The sequence below is a fragment of the Netta rufina genome (genome assembly GCF_964035555.1).
Source record: "Netta rufina genome assembly, chromosome: Z".
In the NCBI taxonomy this organism is placed as follows: domain Eukaryota; kingdom Metazoa; phylum Chordata; class Aves; order Anseriformes; family Anatidae; genus Netta; species Netta rufina.
The window spans coordinates 52,042,820-52,064,993 of record NC_140126.1 but is presented as its reverse complement, the minus strand read 5'-3'; positions in this window follow the sequence as shown (position 1 = coordinate 52,064,993).

Below are 22,174 nucleotides of genomic sequence, written 5' to 3'. Positions count from 1 at the left end.
GTACAGGGGCAGCATCACCTCCCTTGACCTGCTGTCCACGCTCCTTTTAATGCACCCCAGGATCCCGTTGGCCTTCTTGGCCACCAGGGCACACTGCTGGCTCATGGCCAACCTGTCATCCACCAGGACCCCCAGGTCCTTCTCCGCAGAGCTCCTCTCCAGCAGGTCATCCCCCAGCCTGTACTGATACATGCGGTTGTTCCTGCTGTTATAAGTGAAGTCTCAACTCAATCTGTAGTTAGTAATAGTTATAAAGGGAATATTTATAAAAGGCATAAGAGGCAAGTAAACAGCGCTGGGTGTGCGGGGAGTCTACGCTCCACCAACACGCACACACGAGCATCAGACATTCTCAATATACAGAACATTGCTTTTACATACGAAACCCAAGTATGCCTATACATACGTACAATCAGGAAAGGTAACAAACAATCCTTTAAGTTCCATGACTTAACAGTCTCCGTTTTCCATTCTTTTTCTTGATTACAAACACCGGAGAATTCCAGGGCTAGTCGTGGGAGCAAAATGTCTCGCTTTAAGTTGTTAAGCAACTTGGTCTTCGGGCATTATGAATCCTGTGCTTCCTGCATCGAAGAAAAGCATATCCATCTCCTTTTCAAGGCTAATAGGGCCTGGGTCAAAAGGCACGCCCGGGTCACCAGGGGGCGGAACAGCAAAGGCCTTCGATGGCTGTAGCAGCAGAGGGGCCGATGGCGTAGCAGTCGGATCAGTAAAGGAGCCCGCAGCTCCCTCACTGTCTGGCAAAGCACACGTGTCTGACTGTGGTCCCACACGGCTCTTGAAGGCCTCAGAGACTGCTCGCCAGGTGCCGAGCAATCCCACTGCAACCTTGTCGTTTTTAGTTGCAGAGTCCCACGCCTTGACTTCAATTTGGTCCCATATTTCAGGATCGTAAACTGCCTGATTGTTAAGACGGAGGATAAGCCGTAAGATTACCAGGACAGTCTTTGTTTCTAAGGACGTATGATTCCCCATAATGCGCAACTGCTTACCAGCGAGGGACAGTTGTGTGCACGGCTCCGCTTCTCTCAGCGTGAGCTTCTTTGCAGCTCTGGTGCGCTCATTTCCTGCGACTTTCGGTACGAGCTTCTTTGAGCGGTTTGCTGAGTCTGGTTGAACCTCTCTTCATGAGGCAATCAATGTGCCTGTTCCCATCCTGGTCACCGTTCTGCTAGCCTGTTCCTTTGGAGGGCAGGCTCCCCTCTTATACCCTTCTCCCCACAGCAATCCTTTTCAAAAACAACTTTTCATTGGTCAAACAACTTTGCCCAGCAACAGCAAACACCCAGCAACTTCCATGCCTTAATGGCTGGAAAACAAGCAACCCCAGACGGCATGGAGTCTCCTGAATCACCCTTCTTTGTTCCCTCTAAGCTCTTCTGCATTCCTGATGGCCTCATCGTTAAGAGTCTACTGTTATCATTAACCACGGGGTTTGCCGACCCCCATGGCCACAGTCCCACGTCTCCCCCGTCTTCATTAATATCAACCATCTTCTCAACACGAATTACCACTCCATATATAACACTTCCCAGGTGCAACTTGCTTTAGTTAAACCTCCTCTGGTTTCTTCCTGCCCAGCTCTCCAGCCTGTCCAGGTCTCGCTGAATGGCAGCACAGCCTTCTGGCGTGCCAGCCACTCCTCCCAGCTTTGTATCATCAGCGTACTTGCTGAGGGTGGACACTGTTCCCTCACAGAGTCGTTGATGAAGCTGTCGAACAAGATGCGACCCAGCACCGACCCCTGAGCTTGTCACAGGTCTCCAGCCGGACTCTGCTCCGCCGATCACCACCCTCTGAGCTCGGACAGTCAGCCAGTTCTCAACCCACCTTACTGTCCGCTCTTCTGTCCCACGCTTTGTCAGCTTTCTTAGCAGGATATCATGGGAGACAGTAGCAAGAGCCTTTCGTTTTTATTGTGTTGTTGTTGCTTGGTTTGGAGATTCACATCACGCTCCATGATAGAAAAGTTTAGCGCATCAGCATCCCACTGGGAAGACACAAAATGCACTCCCAAAGTCTTTCCCCGTCTCCTTAGCACTGGAGGTGCCTTAAGAGGAGAGCGGTCATGGCTGGGCCCTTGCAACGCTAGCAAATTCTACGAAAAGTTGCATTCGGCTGAAAAGTAAGTGAATGACATGAACGTGATCTCACTATTTGAACTACTGAGTTAAATGTACGCTCCTCCAAAAATACTCAAAGAAATAATCCAATAGGTTATGTATAGTCAGGCAACCACAACTGAAACCGCAACAAAGTGCCGATGGTGAGAAACAAACAACAAAGCCGTTTCCTTCTCTGACAGCGGAACACCTTGCTCAGGGAAGACCCCCATGTGTCGCCTTCAGAAAGCCTTCAACACCCTCCACCTCGTGCTCCCATCAGTGAGAGGCAGCGGCTGACGGAAGACCGCTCTATCCAGAGTGTGGGGTCTACTGTGAAATTTTCCACTGAAGTTGTGTCCATTTCCGAGGATTGTATTTCAAGGAACACACACACCAAGCAGAAAGCATCCAAGGAACCCAGGAAGTGATGCTAAGAACGACCCTTCTTAGGATCAGACTTTTAGGAAACATGGTCTCTAAGGAAAGATTAAACATTGGATTAATGGACTAAGGCTTTAATGTCAAGAGCAGGCAGAACCGAGATGTGGAGAAGGATGCTGCAAATAAAAAGCGAGCAAACTTCTCCCCAGGCCATAGATTTAGGACAAGGAAGAAAGGACTTCCTCACATGCAGCAAAGGGACTTTAGTTTAGGTGTTACTGTGTGGTGCTTTTACTTGGGTGGGCAGCCGAGTTCCACCACGGCCACTCTCTCACTCCCCCTCCTGAAAGGGGAAGGGAGAGAAAATACGATGCCAAAGGCTCAAGGGCTGAGATAAGGACGGGGAGATCACTCAGCAGGTATCGTGATGGGCAAAGCAGACTCAGAGTAGGGAGACAGTAAGATTTTTCCCCCCCCAGTGCACCCTCTCCCACCTCCTCCCCCTGAGCGGCTCAGGGGAGCGGGGCAACGGGGGCTGCGGTCAGTCTGTAGCGCTTTGTCTCCGCCGCTCTTTCTCAGTCGCTCTCTGCCCCTGCTCCAGCGGGGTCTCCTCCACGGGCTGCAGTGTGGAACCCTGCTCCACCATGGTACACCATGGGCTGCAGGGGGACAGCCTGCTTCACCGTGGTCCTCACCACAGGCTGCAGGCTCAGGCACCTGGAGCACCTCTCCCCCTCCCTCTTCACCAACCTTGGCATCTGCAAGGCTCTTTCTCATTCCTCCCTCTCTCCCAGCTGCTCTTCCGCAGCAATTTTTTTTTTTTTTTTTTTTCAACCTTTCTTAAATCTGGACTCACACGGGCGCAAACAACAGCGCTTCTTGGCCCGGCCGTGGCCAGCAGCAGGCCCTTCTCTAACATGGCGCAGTTTCTGGATTCTCGCAGAACCCACCCTCATGACCCCCCCGCTACCAAAACCTTGCCACGTAAAGCCAGTACATGAGGCAAGAGAACTCGGAAATGGTTTGAAAGAGATTTATAGCAACATGACAGAACATGGCACCTCCTAGTACAAAAAAGACAGCTCTACATGAAATGATCGGTTGGCAGATTGAAAACAAACAGAAGAATGGGCTTCTTCACACGTCAGGCACGGAGCTGTCGGTCTGGCTGCAGACATGGCAGATGCCAAAAAGCACCTCATTGTAGAAAACACCAAAAGCTGCATGATGCAGAACTCCTCAGGGATGAGTAGAAGAAAACGCCAAAAGCTGCACGATGAAGAAGTCCTCAAGGGCCGTAGTGAAGAAAGCACACAAAGCTGCACGATGAAAAGCTTCTCAGGGCCTGGAATGAGAGAAAAAAAAAAAAAACACCAAATGTTAGAAGACGAAGCACTTCTCAGGGACAAGGTGAAAACAACACCAAAATTGGCATGATGAAGCTCTCCTCAGGGAAAACATGGCGAAGAACCCCAAAGGCTGGATGGTGCAGAACTCCTCAGGGCCGCAGTGAAGACAACACCACAAGCTGCACCACGAAGCTCTCCTCAGGGGCCGAAGTGAAGAGAACCAGAAAAGCTGCATGCTGAAGAACTCCTCCGGGTAAACGTAATGAAGGGAACCCCCAAAGCTGGACGCTGCAGAACTCCTCAAGGGCTGCGGTGAAGAAAATACCAAATGCTGCTCGACAAAGCAATCCTCAACGGACGAAGTGAAGAGAAGCACAAAAGCTGCACGATGAAGAACTCCTCAGGGCCGTAGTGAAGAACACAACAAAAGCCGCATGCAGAAGCACACTTCAGGGGCCACAGGAAGAAGAAACCCCAAAAAGCTGCACGAAGAATTTCTCCTCAAGCGCCACAGTGAAGAAAACACAACGAGCTGAATAGTGAAGCCCTCCTCAGGGGGAAACGTGGTGTGGGGAAAACCCCCAAATGCTGCACGACACAGAGCTCCTCAGCGATGTAGTGAAGAACACACCATAAACTGCTCAAGAAGGCACTCCTCAGAGGCTGCAGTGGAGAAGCACCAAAAGCTGGACGATGAAGCTCTCCTAAAGTGGAAACGTGGTGAAGAGATCCCAAAGAGCTGCACGATGAAGAACTCCTCATGGGCCGCAATGAAGAATACGCCAGAAGCTGCACGCAGAAGCACTCCTCAGGGGCCTAGAAGGAGAAAAAAAAAAAAAAACAACACCAAATGTGAGAAGATGAAGCACTTCTCAGGGGCTGGAAGGTGAAAACGACACCAAAAGCGGCATGATGAAGCTCTCCTCAGGGAAAACATAGCGAAGAACCCCAAAGGCTGGATGGTGCAGAACTCCTCAGGGCCGAGTAGAAGAAAAACACCGCAAGCTGCACCACAAAGCTCTCCTCAGGGCCGTAGTGAAGAAAACAGCAAAGTGTGCACGATGACGCATTCCTCGGAGTTCCAAAGTGAAGACAACCCCAAAAGCTGCGCGATGAAGAACTCCTCAGGGACCACAAGGTGAAGAAAACACAAAAAGCTCCACGAAGAATTACTCCTCAAGCGCCACAGTGAAGAAAATGCAAAAAGCTGAATGATGAAGCGCTCCTCAGGGGAAACGTGGTGTGAAGAACCCCAAAAGCTGCACAATGAAGGCATCCTCAGTGGAAACGCAGTGAAGGAAACACAAGAAGCTGGACGCAGAAGCACTCCGCAAGTCGCAGTGAAGAAAAGAGCAAAAGCTGCTCAAGAAGGCACTCCTCAGAGGCTGCAGTGGAGAACCACCAAAAGCTGAACGATGCAGAACTGCTCAGGGCTGCCATGATAAGAACACCGAAAGCTGCACGACGACACCCTCCTGCGGGGTCACACAGTGAAGACAACACCGAGAGCTGCACACAGGAGCACTCCTCAGGGGCCACAAGCAGCCCAAAGGGCCGCGCCTTGCCTGCGCGCCACCATCGCCGGAGTGCCGCAGCCCCAGCACACCCAGCAGCACGTCACCCACCCTGCCCTGTGACATCTCTGCTCCATCATGGCCAGGCGCCGCCCCATTGGCCACCTGCCTTGGCGCCTCTGGGCGCAGACAATAGCGAGGCCGCTGGCGCTTGTTGCTAGGCAGCATGGAGCTGTGGCACCCGATGGGCGCCAGGAGGCCGCAGGGCGGGGCTGGCCTCCCAGGGCTGAGGCCCTGGCGCAGTGCCTGGCAGGAGCCATGAGGCTTTCCTGACACCACCTCCAGCTCTGCCTCGCCTTGCCCCCAGCCCTCCAAGAGGCACGTTTTGGCGCTAGGAGCACGCAAACTGCTCCAGCAAGGTGGCGGCAGCATTGTGCGGGGCACACTGACGTAGCCCATCACTCAATCCCTCCTCTGTCCCCAGTGACACAGAGTGCACTGCCCGCTTAGCCGTGCTGCCCACAGACATGAAATTGGGTCCTCTGTGTTCTGAAAGGGTACAAACCAAAGCCAGTTCTGTTGACACAGCCCACAGGCCTAAACTCGGTTACACCATGCACCGTGAGAATGCCAGTCTCTTTCTTCCTCACCCAAACTGCCCAGTGCCAGGTAGCTTTTGCATCAGCTCCTTGCAGAACTGGATCTTCAGTGTTCGTACAGCTCTGCAAAGCTTCTGCTCTGCAGACTTTTGAGTCTGTGGACTGTGGAAGGACCGAGGCCCCACTGTGCAACTCACCGTTCGATGTCATCTTCAAAACCAGGGGTTCTTATCGATGCAAGCCAGGTCTAGAAAGACTGCATCTTCCTCTTTTCAGTTGTTAGGGGTAATCCAAGTGTTAGAAGACTGTGGAAACATTGTATTAATGGAGCTGTGACTCCAATAGGTTAAACCGAAGATAGAGAAACCTAGGCGTTGTGGGGCTCGTTTCCCAGAATTGTAGGGGTTGGAAGGGACCTCCAGGGATCATCGGGTCCAACTCCCCTGCCAAAGCAGGTTTCCTAGAGCAGGTTGCACATGTAGGTGTCCAGACGGGGCTTGAATATCTGCAGAGACTCCACAGCCTCCCTGGGCAGCCTGTCCCTGTGCTCCGTCACCCTCACCATGAAGAAGTTCTTTCGCATAGTGGTGCGGAACTTCCTGTGCGCCATTTTGTGGCCATTGCCCCTTGTCCTGTCCCCACAGACCACTGAAAAGCGGTTGGCCATATCCCTGTGTCTCCCACACCTCAGGTATTTATAGATAAGGTCCCTTCTCAGTCTTCTTTTCTCCAGGCTGAACAGAGCCAGGTCTCCCAGCCTTTCCTCCTAGGGGAGATGCTCCAGGCCCCGTATCCTGTCTGTGGCCCTCTGCTGGACTCTTTCCAGGAGATCCCTGTCTTTTTTGTACCGGGGAGCCCAGAACTGGACACAGTACTCCAGGTGAGGCCTGACCAGGGCAGAGTACAGGGGCAGCATCACCTCCCTTGACCTGCTGTCCACGCTCCTTTTAATGCACCCCAGGATCCCGTTGGCCTTCTTGGCCACCAGGGCACACTGCTGGCTCATGGCCAACCTGTCATCCACCAGGACCCCCAGGTCCTTCTCCGCAGAGCTCCTCTCCAGCAGGTCATCCCCCAGCCTGTACTGATACATGCGGTTGTTCCTGCTGTTATAAGTGAAGTCTCAACTCAATCTGTAGTTAGTAATAGTTATAAAGGGAATATTTATAAAAGGCATAAGAGGCAAGTAAACAGCGCTGGGTGTGCGGGGAGTCTACGCTCCACCAACACGCACACACGAGCATCAGACATTCTCAATATACAGAACATTGCTTTTACATACGAAACCCAAGTATGCCTATACATACGTACAATCAGGAAAGGTAACAAACAATCCTTTAAGTTCCATGACTTAACAGTCTCCATTTTCCATTCTTTTTCTTGATTACAAACACCGGAGAATTCCAGGGCTAGTCGTGGGAGCAAAATGTCTCGCTTTAAGTTGTTAAGCAACTTGGTCTTCGGGCATTATGAATCCTGTGCTTCCTGCATCGAAGAAAAGCATATCCATCTCCTTTTCAAGGCCAATAGGGCCTGGGTCAAAAGGCACGCCCGGGTCACCAGGGGGCGGAACAGCAAAGGCCTTCGATGGCTGTAGCAGCAGAGGGGCCGATGGCGTAGCAGTCGGATCAGTAAAGGAGCCCGCAGCTCCCTCACTGTCTGGCAAAGCACACATAGAATCATAGAATCATAGAATCATAGAATCATAGAATATCCTGAGTTGGAAGGGACCCTTAAGGATCATCAAGTCCAACTCTTGACACCGCACAGGTCTACCCAAAAGTTCAGACCATGTGACTAAGTGCACAGTCCAATCTCTTCTTAAATTCAGCCAGGCTCGGTGCAGTGACCACTTCCCTGGGGAGCCTGTTCCAGTGTGCAACCACCCTCTCTGTGAAGAACCCCCTCCTGACGTCCAGCCTAAATTTCCCCTGCCTCAGCTTAACCCCGTTCCCGCGGGTCCTGTCACTAGTGTTAATGGAGAAAAGGTCTCCTGCCTCTCGACACCCCCTTACGAGGAAGTTGTAGACTGTGATGAGGTCTCCCCTCAGTCTCCTCTTCTCCAGGCTGAACAGGCCCAGTGACCTCAGCCGTTCCTCGTACGTCTTCCCCTCCAGGCCTTTCACCATCTTCGTAGCCCTCCTCTGGACACTTTCCAACAGTTTCATGTCCTTTTTATACTGTGGTGCCCAGAACTGCACACAGTACTCGAGGTGAGGCCGCACCAGCGCAGAGTAGAGCGGGACAATCACCTCCCTTGACCTACTAGCGATGCCGTGCTTGATGCACCCCAGGACACGGTTGGCCCTCCTGGCTGCCAGGGCACACTGCTGGCTCATATTCAACTTGCTGTCTACCACGACCCCCAGATCCCTCTCTTCCAGGCTGCTCTCCAGCGTCTCATCGCCCAGTCTGTACATGCAGCCAGGGTTTCCCCGTCCCAGGTGCAGGACCCGGCACTTGCTCTTATTGAACTTCATGCGGTTGGTGATCGCCCAGCTCTCCAACCTGTCCAGATCCCTCTGTAAGGCCTTTACGCCCTCATTTGAGTCCACAACTCCTCCAAGTTTGGTGTCATCAGCAAACTTGCTCAAAATACCCTCTATTCCTACATCCAGATCGTTTATAAAAATATTGAAAAGTACCGGCCCTAAAATGGAGCCTTGAGGGACCCCACTGGTGACCGCCCGCCAGCCTGACGCAGCCCCATTTACCATAACCCTTTGGGCCCTGCCCGTTAGCCAATTGCTCACCCATCGTATGATGTTTTTATTTAGCTGTATGGTGGACATTTTGTCCAGTAGGATCCTATGGGAAACCGTGTCAAAAGCCTTGCTGAAGTCCAAAAAAATCACATCAGCTGGTTTCCCTTGGTCCACCATACGGGTGATCTTATCATAAAAGGAAATCAGGTTAGTTAGGCAGGACCTACCCTTCACAAACCCATGCTGGCTGGGACCAATGACTGCTCTGTCCCCCAGGTGCGCCTCAATAAGTCCGAGAACCACAGTCAGACACACGTGTCTGACTGTGGTCCCACACGGCTCTTGAAGGCCTCAGAGACTGCTCGCCAGGTGCCGAGCAATCCCACTGCAACCTTGTCATTTTTAGTTGCAGAGTCCCACGCCTTGACCTCAATTTGGTCCCATATTTCAAGATCGTAAACTGTCTGATTGTTAAGACGGAGAATAAGCCGTAAGATTACCAGGACAGTCTTTGTTTCTAAGGACGTATGATTCCGCATAATGCGCAACTGCTTACCAGCGAGGGACAGTTGTGTGCACGGCTCCGCTTCTCTCAGCGTGAGCTTCTTTGCAGCTCCGGTGCGCTGGGTGTTTTCACTCTTATTCAAGAGTAAAAATTAGACTTGTAAACTGGTACCTGACTTCTACTACCTGGAGAATTAAAAGGAATTATTTAGTTCAAACTAATTTTAAATGTCTAAATTATAAAGCCACAAGTACTAGTCGAAAAAGACCATATTCCACCAGAAAACGAACCAGATATTTAGTGTAGTATATGAAGTAGGAATGGAGACTAGAAGTTTGCAGTGAATTATGCTGCTCATTAAATAACTTTTCTGAATAGTCTTGATGTAGTTTCATATGTATCGTGGTGCATTAAATCTTTCTAGAAGAAAGAGAAAAAAGACACTAGGGTCTCTTTAGACTTTTCTCCCATACATTTCATGAATTTTTGCTAACACTCTTATTTTCAAAATGCACTTTAGTAACTTTAAATGTCTTTTAACTCATGAATAAATAAATATAATTTCCCTGATTCAGTGGCAGCAAAGCTACCTTCTAGCTCCAAGGGAGTCGAAAAGAAAATTTGTTTTTACCCTGCTACAGCTCCTTTAAGTGACAATATCATATAAGAGTCCATATGTAACAAAGGTATTTCTTTTATTGAGGTATACCTCTATCTGAAATATTGAATATCAATGAAGCTCTATGATTACCTTTGCCATTGAGGGGGAAAATCTTGGGGTTATAACACATAGTTTGATTAAACCGCCAAACAAATAAATGTTCAGTAGAAGTCAAAAAGCAAGCCAAATATTAGAAATAATATAGAAAGCTTAGAGAACAAAACAGAGGATACCAAAATGCCATGCTATAAATTCATGTTTCTTCCAAACTTCTAATATTATATGCTGTTCTGCCCTCAATTCAAAAACAAGGAGATATTGGGAGATATTAAAATTATAAATCCTTAAGAGGAGGCTAATGATAAGTAGAGACTGGCTGTATATGAGATCTGGCTGAGTAGGCTAGGATATCTGTTGGTGACATGGACGGTGGGATCAAGTGCACGTTTACTGATGACACCAAGCGGTCGACATACTGGAGGGAAGGGATGCCATCCAGAGGGATCTGGACAGGCTGTGTGAAACTCATGAGGTTCAACAAGGACAAGTGCAAGGTCCTGCACCTAGGTCAGGGCAATCCCAAGCACAAATGCACACTGAGTGGATAGTGGATTGAGAGCAGCCCTGAGGAGAAAGACCTTGGGGGTGTTGTTTGATGAGAAGCTCATGTTGAGCTTCTCATCAATGTACACTTACAGTCCAGAAAGCCAGCCATATCCTGTGATGCATCAAAACCAACATACCCAGCAAGGCAAAGGGGGTGATTCTTACCCTAAACTCTGCTCTTGTGAGACCTCACCTGGAGCACTGAATTTGGCTCTGGGGCCTCCAATACAAGAAGGGCATGGATCTATTAAAGAGAGTCCAGAGGGCGACAGGGATGGTTAGAGGGCTAGAGCACCTATTTTATGATGACAGGTTGATGGCGTTGGGGATGTTCAGCCTGGAGAAGAGAAGGCTGTGTGGAGACCTTATAGTTGCCTTCCAGTACTTAAAGGGAACCTACAGGAAAGATGGATAGGGACTCTTTGTGAGGAAGTGTAGTACTAGGACAAGGGGTAATGACTTTAAACTAAAACAGGGTAGATTTAGATTAGATATTTGGAAGAAATTCTTTACTCTGAGGGTGGTAAGGCACTGGAATGAGTTACCAGAGAAGCTGTGGATGCCCCATCTCTGGAAGTGTTTAAGGTCTTGTTGGATGGGGCTTTGAGCAACCTGGTCTAGTGGGAGGTGTCCCTGTACATAGCAGTGAGATTGGAACTAGGTGGTCTTTTAGGTCCTTTCCAATTCAAACCAATCTATGATTCTTCTGTCTAGAAAGGGTAACACAGGGACAAAGTGATGGAAGTCTATGAACAGGCAGTAATAAAACTAGAGGGGAAAAAAAAGAAAAAAAAGAAAAAGAAAAAAAAAAAAAACGGTCTCTTGCAATATGAGTTCTCATGATCTTCACACAAAACTTGAAGAGTCAGATTCAAAGCAAATGGTAGGAGAAGAATCTAGAGTGGAGCAAAGTGTAACTTCTTGGCAACACTGAGGGACATGGTTTGGTGATGGGACTCCATAGTTCAGGTTGGCAATTTAACTTACTGGTCTTTTCCAACCTAAAAGATTCTATAATTCTTACTTAAAAATAGTGTGGATACAAAAAAGATTTTATGAGTTCAAAGGCACTCTGGATAACTGTTAAGGTCATTAAGTAGATTGCACATAAACCTGGGAATGATCAGAGGCTAAAGACTACTCAGAAGTATTATCATATCTGCTTGTTCTCTCCTTCTGTTTTCCATGAATTGTTTCCAATTTCCACTGCTGGAAAAGGATTCTGATAGAAAGGAATTGTTCTGAATCAGTGTACCCATTCTTACATTCTCCCAGAGTACACTGGATTGTCATCTAAAGTTTTGCTTTGAGAATTTTGTCTAAACCTCCCTCTCCCTTTCTTATACCCAGTCTGTTAGCTGATTTAAAAATGGGATCAAGTATCAAAAAACAGCTTTTGATTCTGACACATTGCAGGTAAGCATGAAACTATCACCAGATGACTTAAAAATAGTCAGGATGGCCAACATACATTAAAATGTAGGTTATTGTGGCTAACCAGATAGTAGCGCTCATCAAAACAAAAAGTAGCTCCTACTCATTTACTGCTACTTCCTGCTCAATTAGGACACTCTATGATCTCTCAAGAAGGTCATCTCCATCTTTCAAGTTTAGCCAAGCTGCAAGGTTCCCTCCACCCCTATCTTGCATCTGTGAAGCCAAGGAGCAGATCAGACCAGCATACTGATGTGCAGGAAATTAAACCTTTTTCATTATTTGCTCAGTTCATTCTCAGCCAGCTGACTGTATTCTCACACAAAGTGTGGATGCATATGAGTGGAGGAGAAGCAAGGAGTCAGTGACAAAATGACCTTAAGGAAGATTACTCTGACTCCAAACTTGCATGTACAGTTAGAGTAAGTTCAATGCAGACGTCTCCTTACTAACACGGTCAAAAGAATTAATTTCTTCCTGCAAATTAAACCATATGGAGCGCAAAAATGCTTATCAATGAGGTTGGATCACTATTTTATTCTTCTCCTAGAGGCTAGAAAGAGGGAAGAAAAAAAATGGTAACTAAGAATATTGCTAAGTCCATTTGAATGGGAGCAATGTCCAAATTAGCATATCAAAAGAAGTTGCATTTGGTGTGCTACTTCTCTCAAATAACAAAGCAGCCCAAATTCTATATGTCTGAAACTCCTGCAGTGCTATTAGAAAGATTTACTAGAGAGACAAAGATAGACGTCTCCATATATGCTAAACAGCACAGAAATAATTTTGTTAGATATATAGATAGAGCAAAGTAATTAAACATAAAGGCATTTTACAGTTTCTTAAACTGAAAAATGTTTGGGAAATAAAAAACTTTTAATTATCACTTCAACATTTATGTGGCATAATTACCACCACCCTGGCACTTATCTCTACTAATATATTCAAGTTTCTGTATACTACAACAACAAAAATCTGATCAGGCATGAAAAGCACAATATTATAGATAAAATTTTATAGTTAAAGCATGGTAGGATGAAAAATAAAATAAAGACAAAAACAACCAGATGAATCCTAAAGTTAATTTAAGTCATTGCACTTCTGTAATTAAGAGTGTAAGCTTTTTTTATTCATGTCATGCATGGACAATTCCGAAAAAATCTCTGCACAGTATGGAAACATTCAGTGTGTAGAATTTGGAAACATTACTTTTTGGTCTGTACAAGTCTGATAACAGATGGAATTTAAAAGGGTTGAGAGCTAGGAAAAGGAGAAAATTCTCTCCTAAACAAAGTAATCCTATAAGAGACAACCTGTGACATGTGCTTTTATTTGCTGGATGTTATATAAGTAATGATTTTCATAAGTATCAGAACAAAACTAGTGTTCCAATGAGCACGGCTAATTTCAGGTTACAGAAAAAATAAGTACAATCAAATACAATATTCATTAAAAGAAACCATATGGCAAGAAAATTTAACACCAGACTAAATGTACATCTCTTTCTAGTCCAATCAAAGCCAGAAAGCATTCTTGCAACGCCTGTAACTAGTATTGTTTCAGTACTTCAGAGATGGGGTCTGTAGCATAGTATACAACACGCCCTTTGCTACATTATTTATTTATTTACTTTGATAACAACTTGCCAATTAGAGAAGCAGTAAGTGAGTTTAAGCATGTAGTGTTTTGTAAATGTGGTGCAGATTCACTGTGAGACATACATCTCACACCCCTGCCCTATTTTATTGGGAATTCATTGCAGAGCTCTTTCTTATGATAGTTGTGGGAGCAGTGTAGGGGTAACTCCAGGATTTTTTTTTCTAGGCTACAGGGATAATATTTGGTAGCTGGTACTTTAAAGTTTGAAACATTTCCCTTCTTTTGCTTATTTTTAATCCTTCTTCTTTTGCTTTAATGCACAATAATATCCCTATTCATCTCACCTATTGATTTGGATACCCTTTTCTTCCCATCCAGAACAGAATTTAAAATGTCATTGATTTCTGAAGATTTATAAACTATTTTATTTTTCTAAATATTAAGAGTTGGAAACATGATTTTCAGATTTTAAGTATTTGTGTACAGCACGATCCCCTGACATTCCCCATGCTAAAAATGACAATACAACTCAATCTGAATTTAGTAATATTTATAAAAGAAATATTCATAAAAGGTATAAAAGGCAAGTAAACAGCGCTGGGTGTGCGGGGAGTCTACGCTCCACCAACACGCACACACGAACATCAGACATTCTCAATATACAGAACATTGCTTTTACATACAAAACCCAAGTATGCCTATACATACGTACAATCAGGAAAGGTAACAAACAATCCTTTAAGTTCCATGACTTAACAGTCTCCGTTTTCCATTCTTTTTCTTGATTACAAACACCGGAGAATTCCAGGGCTAGTCGTGGGAGCAAAATGTCTCGCTTTAAGTTGTTAAGCAACTTGGTCTTCGGGCATTATGAATCCTGTGCTTCCTGCATCGAAGAAAAGCATATCCATCTCCTTTTCAAGGCCAATAGGGCCTGGGTCAAAAGGCACGCCCGGGTCACCAGGGGGCGGAACAGCAAAGGCCTTCGATGGCTGTAGCAGCAGAGGGGCCGATGGCGTAGCAGTCGGATCAGTAAAGGAGCCCGCAGCTCCCTCACTGTCTGGCAAAGCACACGTGTCTGACTGTGGTCCCACACGGCTCTTGAAGGCCTCAGAGACTGCTCGCCAGGTGCCGAGCAATCCCACTGCAACCTTGTCGTTTTTAGTTGCAGAGTCCCACGCCTTGACCTCAATTTGGTCCCATATTTCAAGATCGTAAACTGTCTGATTGTTAAGACGGAGAATAAGCCGTAAGGTTACCAGGACAGTCTTTGTTTCTAAGGACGTATGATTCCCCATAATGCGCAACTGCTTACCAGCGAGGGACAGTTGTGTGCACGGCTCCACTTCTCTCAGCATGAGCTTCTTTGCAGCTCCAGTGTGCCGGTTTCCAGCGACTTTCGGTACGAGCTTCTTTGAGCGGTTTGCTGAGTCTGGTTGAACCTATCTTCATGAGGCAATCAATGTCCCTGTTCCCATCCTAGTGTCCATTCTGCCAGCCTGTTCCTTTTCATTCCTTCTTTCTGCTTCTTTATTTATGACATAACTTCATCACATTGTGTTGCCTTTTTTTATCTTGAGGACGGGCTCCCCTCTTATACACTTCTCTCCACAGCAGTCCTTTTCAAAAACAACTTTTCATTGGTCGAACAACTTTGCAAATAACAACAGCAGCAAACACCCTAAAACTTCCATGCCTTAATGGCTGGAGAACAAGCAACCAGAGACTGCATGAAGCCTCCTGAATCAGCCTTCTTTGTTCCCTCTAAACTCTTATATTTCTGATGGCCTCATCATTAAGAGTCTAATGTTATCATCAATCCCTTTCCAATCCCCATGGCCACACTCCCAAATCTCCCCCTTCTTTATTAATATTAACCATTTTCTTGACATGAATTACCACTCCATATATAACAACTATATGTTCAAACAGCTGAAGTAAAGCTTTAATGTCTGGATGTACATATTGTGGAAAGCTGCCTTTCTTTGAGAAATATCAGTGGATCACACACTGATAAACACTGATAATGTAGAAACATACAAAATATAAGTTGTTGGAAACAAGTACTGCAATCTGCTGCCATGACAACAAAATCTTAATCCCATTTTCAACAGGAAACCAGTTCCTCAATGAAGAACAAACTGCTTTCCTAAGCAAGTTAAACATTATGTTTGGGCTCACTGGAACACATAAATGTACAAAAAAATTGACATGGTGTCTACACAAGCCCACTTTTTCTTAAGAATTTTTGGTGTTTCCAGTACTATGTTTAAAAGCTAATCTGATGGCTATTGGACCAAGAGCTAGTATACTCCAGGGACTGCAGAGAAAACATCCTTCCCTGAGCATGAGTCAACATTGTGCAATATATTTTAGAGGAAAAAATAACTTTGGATTCACATAAAGGACCTTTAAGCAAATACGCTCTTCTTTAGGCAGAAGAGACTCAAGTAACAAACCTGTGTTACTTCCTTCTGCCTCTTGTCAAGGACAACAACACCTTTTCTTCCCATGATCTTTCTTTAAGCAAAATTTCAGTGTTTTTCTTTAAACAGAATAGTTCCAAATTATAAATGGCTCTGCAAGGAATCATTTAGTGTTCATAAGTACTTCTATAATTTAACTACTTGTCAGTGCATTTGAGGTTCTGCTCGAATAATGCTTAAACACAAGTCCCCAGCTCAGATAAAGCAATGGCAAGTCTTTCTGTAACAAAAGCACCAAATTTTGTGACCAATGTTCCAGTGATTTGTTAACAGCTAGGTCTTAGCTGGCCACAGATTTATTCATTGCCTACATTCACTTCTATTTAATGGCTACTAGTAGCAATCAGATTCATGAAAACCATGATTTCTGAATGGGTCCTGAATGGTACCAGATTCAATATGAATATCTTATAATTTCCATCACTTATCCCTGTAATTTCCCTCCACTGTATTTTAATAGTAATTATTTTTAGATCTGGATTTTTTCAAAGATTTCAACACTCACTCAATACAGAAAGAACGGAACTAGGATGTGGTTTTCAATTATTTTTCAATATTTACACAATATATATAGCTTTTGCATTCACTGACAGCAACAACAGCAAAATCTTTGAATAAAATAATAAAGATTGAACTAACAATTTTCTGAAGAGAAGGAAAATGGAAATTTGTTCTTAAGAGATTTTGTTTGTTAGTTTCCTGTTGATACTCACATTTCACAGACAGCTGCACATTATTTCAGGTTGCACAGTGGCCTCACCTATGTTGCCACTATTATATCGTTATCTAGTGAAAGTAACTGACCGATCATATATTTCTCTAGCTGTCGATCTTAATCTAAATCATTACCTTTTTTTGCATTGTGCCTTGTCTATTACAGATAACTTTCACTTCTGAAAAATAGCAAAACATACTAGCATGGAAAGATCCATGTGGAAATACCCACTTCATGAATTTTATGACATCTTCCTTCCATTTCATATTTTATAGAACATACAGTTAGAAAAGGACCTCACCAATTAACAGAGAAACATATATGCTTTGAGAGTTTAGAATCATAGTGTGCTGTGAGACCTACATATAAGACAGAAATTCTACCCAAAACTTTTTTTTTTTTTTTTCAGGATCTAATAAAAGATTTTTTTATTTTTGTTGTTGTTGTTGTTTGTTTATTTCTGTATTAGTAGGTGGGTAACAATTGGTTTTTATTCATGTTTAAAATTGAAACACTTCTAAATTAAATAAAAGCATAGCTCATACATTTTCTTTTAAACAGTTAACCAGGTACAGTAGACAAGTAACTGCTGCAGTTTGTTAACTATTTCTAAACCTATCACTGCATAGGTAGGTACCACTATGAAGTGCTTCAGGCATACGACATTCTTCAGGTGCACATTTTACATTTGTATGTGTACTAAGGCAATATGAATGAGCTATAATCCTTTCACATAACTTTCAAAAAAAAAAAAATAGCTTTTTTTGGCTGTTTTTTATTGGTGAAACACCTAAACTAAACTTCTGAGCAGTCTATGACAGAATAGTCAGTAAAGATTCAAACTGCAAATTACGTAGTAGCAGAAGATTCTGTTTGTAATAGGAAGTCGGCCTTTTGCTCATTTATTTAAGAATTTCCACTTTGCACCCATATGCTGACTTCACTTCCTTTCTTTTCGAAACTAAAGGAGAAGAGAAAACAAGGTGACCGTTGTATCTTAGCGTGCTTGAGATCCATTTTCGAGGGCTGCCTGTCAAGCCCCCTGTTTTGCCGGCCCTTGCGACAAGCCCAGCGATGGGCGGGGGGCGAATTGTCTTTGCTCATGGGGAAGCCCCCCACCCCGATACCCAGGGCCGGGCTCGGCTCCCGGCGGTCGCGGGAGGCTGAGGGACGGAGCCGTGCGACGCGGGCAGCTGGGGACATCTGGTGACAGCCCGGCGGAACTGCTCCTCGGGGACGGGGGAACCCCGGGCGCCCCTCCGCTCTGCAGCGCTGCTCATCCTTTAAGGGTCCGGCTCCAAGCCCCTACCGGGCGGCACCTCGGATAGGGCTCCCCGAATCTTAGAGGGGGGCCTCTTTTTGGGTTTGTGTTATCTTCGCCTTGAAAAAGCAGATGAAGTCTCAAACAGGGAGTACTGAAGGGGTACTTTGCCTGAAGGATTGGGCTTTTCTGAACAAGGGATAGCTGCAATGTAAAACAATCACCATTGTTCTGTTTGCTTCACAGTTCCAAACGTGCCAGTTGCACTAAGTCGCAAACACAAACTCTTCATCTCCGTTCAAAAAAGAAAATTCAGATCCTATTCATCTGGGTGTGCAAGGGTACAGAGTTGGCAACAAGAGTGGCTCAGCCACCATCAGCAAAGGTATCTGGAACAACTTGCCAGTCCAAACACATGTAAAAGGTGACATAACGTTCTATTATCAGCAGAGCAACACAACTTTAAAAGCCTGACATGGAAAACAATATTTTTGTCACCTTTATTTTTCTTTGAGACAAAATAAGTCCCTACCCATGGCTCAGAACAATACCTACTATCAAAAATGAGGGGTGTCCTAAACTACACCAGGACAACATAAATATGCAGTTCAAACACAAAGTAAATCAGAAGCTGAAAACACAACAAAACAAGCCTCCAGGCTGACCAGAGCATATATTTAAGCATTTGCACAATTCAATGGTAGCTAGCACAGTCAAATAGGACACAAATCACATAAATATGGAGAATATATGTTTTATAAAACAAAATCTGTCTGGCTTTGAATATGCTCTAAATAGTCCAAGAGTTAAACATATTGTCACCACAATAAACATTGCCGTGCACTCAGCTCCACAAATGTAAGTATACAGACAGCAGTAGAAAGAAATAAAAGTGTTGTAATTGAGAAGATAATCTTAACCTTAACTTTAAATTATGTTTAAGAAAATTTACCTTTATTATCAAAACCCAAAGAGATCAATTCTTTAAAAATTAGGGTTCTAAACTTGTGTTCATCATTGATTCCCTTCTTTCTGAGAGTCATTTTCTCCATTTTATTGTTTTCCCTTTGATAGTGAGACACAAATGTTAATATTTACCTATACATCTTGATAAGCAACATGAACAGTCAAATGATGTTATTATAAACTCAAAGATTTTTCTGCCCCCTAATGCCCCAAAAGCAAGACATTGGTGGGGAGGCGGATACAGACAAAGACAGAACTATGATTAATTCCAAGTACATAGCAAGCATACCACACAGTTTGTTCAAATGTCACCTGCAGAGGTGAATAAAAATTCACCTGTTATTTCAAATACAAAATAAGAAAATATGTAATAAGGCTGACATAAATCATGTAGGAGGCTGTAAAAGACTGTAGTGTGACGTTTATTTAATGGATTATTTTATACAGTATCTAACCTGTAATCCAATAGGCACCATGCACCTCAGTTAAATAAATTTTTTTTTGAACAAAGATGAGAATTAACTTTGAATCACTATTTTAATTCTTCCTGATAGCCTCTAAAATAATCTCTCTAATAATCTCTCCAATGAGAGAAAATTTAGCTCAGAAATAAAAGCTACTCTTAAAAAGTGTAAGTTGATATTCCCCATACCCCTGTTGAATTTACTTAATAAACTCACATTGCAACATCATTACAGCTATAAAAATTATATTAACAGGCTTACAGAATGCAATGGGAACATTGAAATTTGAAATTGAAAGTAGTTTCCTGAAGCTTCGAGCTGTATATATGAACTCAGATGCCACCTAGTGACCAAACTGACAGGAAGGTTTTTGTTTGTTTGTGATGAAGGGCACTGCCATCCCATTGTATTACACAGAATACCTCAGAAGAAAATTCGCATATTCTTCAGACAGTATTCCCCGAAGTGAAAAGAACTACATTTTCCTTTCACTCACTATTAACCAAACTCTATCTTTAACACAGCAGCTTTCAGCAGGGGTGCAGAGATTTTGAGGGTGAAGGAGAACGGGAAACAAACCTCTGTCTGTCTTAATAACAGTTTTGAAGGTATAATAAGTACACTGAGCTGTCATGTTTTAGAATCATGAAACTAAAAAAAAAACATGGAAAGTTTGTAAATGAAAGTACTGTGGAGATGTGCTCTTGAGCTTTTCCACTCAGATTACATATGCACCTTACATAATTCCCATTGATCAGTTTCATAACTGACCTTTTAGAGGATTAGAGTGTGCTAACACAATGGCTTGTGGGGAAAAACAAAACAACAACAACAAAAACAAAAATAAAAACAAAAACTTGTTGCAATGGTTTAAAACATAATCCTTCCTTCTAGGCCTTAAATTGTTGTACTAGAAAAAGCACAAATGTCTGCCAGCACTTCCATAATCACAATTCACGGTCCAGAAATGTTGCTAAAACATTTCAGTGCTGTCCTTCAATGGATGCATACTGACACAGTTTGGGGAACACTAATTTGGAAGATCTGCTGGCTGTATCCAAGTAATCTCTCATTTCTGTGGACACAATTATATTCATGCCATGTTGCACTCAGAATTGTAAGAGACCAGAAAAAGTTCAACAAACAGTTCCCACAAAGTTTTAACATGTTTTGGCATCTTGCTAATATTAAAAGCCTTAAATTCCTTAACCTACTTGTAAATTTTAGACTCCTGAAAAATAAAGAGATAAGCATACTAAAAGCAAATTATCACACAGTTTAAGTAAAGGTGAAGGAATCTAAGTTATTTCTGAGAGAAGGGAAATTACTTTCACTACCTATACATTACTTTCACTAACTATACTTGAAGAAAAAATTTTGCTCTTCCTATTTGTTGAGACATTTAAGTTATGCATATCAGTTAACAGAGGTAAAAATTTAGCAACTCTGAAGAAATCTATGATGTTAATGTTTGTTGGCCAGAATTTTAAAAAAGAATGCAACTCTGAACTGAATTCTTAACAGTTAGAAACACACTTGACAGGTCCTGAACTACTGTTTTTTTTAGACCTAAATTAATGTTGATATTCATTTCACATACAAAGATCATGACTGCTTTAAACAGGAGTGAACAGGAGACAGTTTGTGTAGACCCACAGATAAAAAGGAGGTATGTTAATAACAAGACAGCATCCATGAAATTCTCATCTCAGAGCTATATGTTTTTCCTTTAACAAGCTGTCATTAACTTCATGCTGAAATGTTCTCAGAGACACTAAGAATGCACAATGGACAAAATTACAGCAGGTTTGAAATGGTGAAAAGTTTTAACTGTCTTAGTCATCCACGTTTCTTAATAAAATTGGAAAAGAAATATGTATTTTTTTTTCTTAAATCTAGTTTTCCTTCCAAATCAATCAAAGATGAAATATATCTCTAAGATGGGATCTCATGGTCTTTAAACTTGCTTTACATTTTTTTTTTACTTTTTTTTTTTTTTTTAGTCAGAATAATGCTGAAGTTTTTTTATCTATAAGCTAAGAATAACATTAAGATTGCTCTTAAACGAAACACAACACATATGCCTCTCCTCTGTTTATGAGATGGAACAGAATAAAGAAAGATCTGGACTTCTCTGCCTTCATTCAGGATTACCTGTATTTTTTTTTTTATTTTTTTTTTCAGGTTTGTGTCTACTATCCATGTTATTGCAAAGCCTGACTTCACACACAGAAATCCAACATTTTTCATTTGAGGCATAGGCTACAAAATAAAATAAAATATTAAAAAAATAAATAAATAAAGCAAAACCAAATGTTGTTCTTTTTAAGATGTTGCAGATGACAGTGTTCTGACATACTCTCCAGAACAAGGATTTTTGAGATAGGTATACACAAAAGAACCCAGACTAACCAGGCAAAGCCAATTAACATTTTGGGTGGACTTGGCTAGTTTAGTACTATTCCATTAAATTAAGCCCTAATTCTGTCTTTGATGAAGTTGGTAGTAAAACTCTGTTCTCTTTAACAAAGTCAGAATTTTCATGCATTTTCTGTCACGGCAAAATAACCACTTACACAAGTCATTTTTTATCTTGATCTGAAAACTCATTTCTGGGTCATATCCTCTTCTGAATGTATTCTTTTTAGTAAGTCATAATCTACCTTTCCCTAAGCAATAATAATGCCAATACCTAAAACCATTCTTTATTCTACTAAGAGATTATTTCTAAAAGCACTGAAGCCTGAAAAAGCAGGATGAAGATGATGTTTCTGTTGCTCATACACTGTATATTATTTAAAAC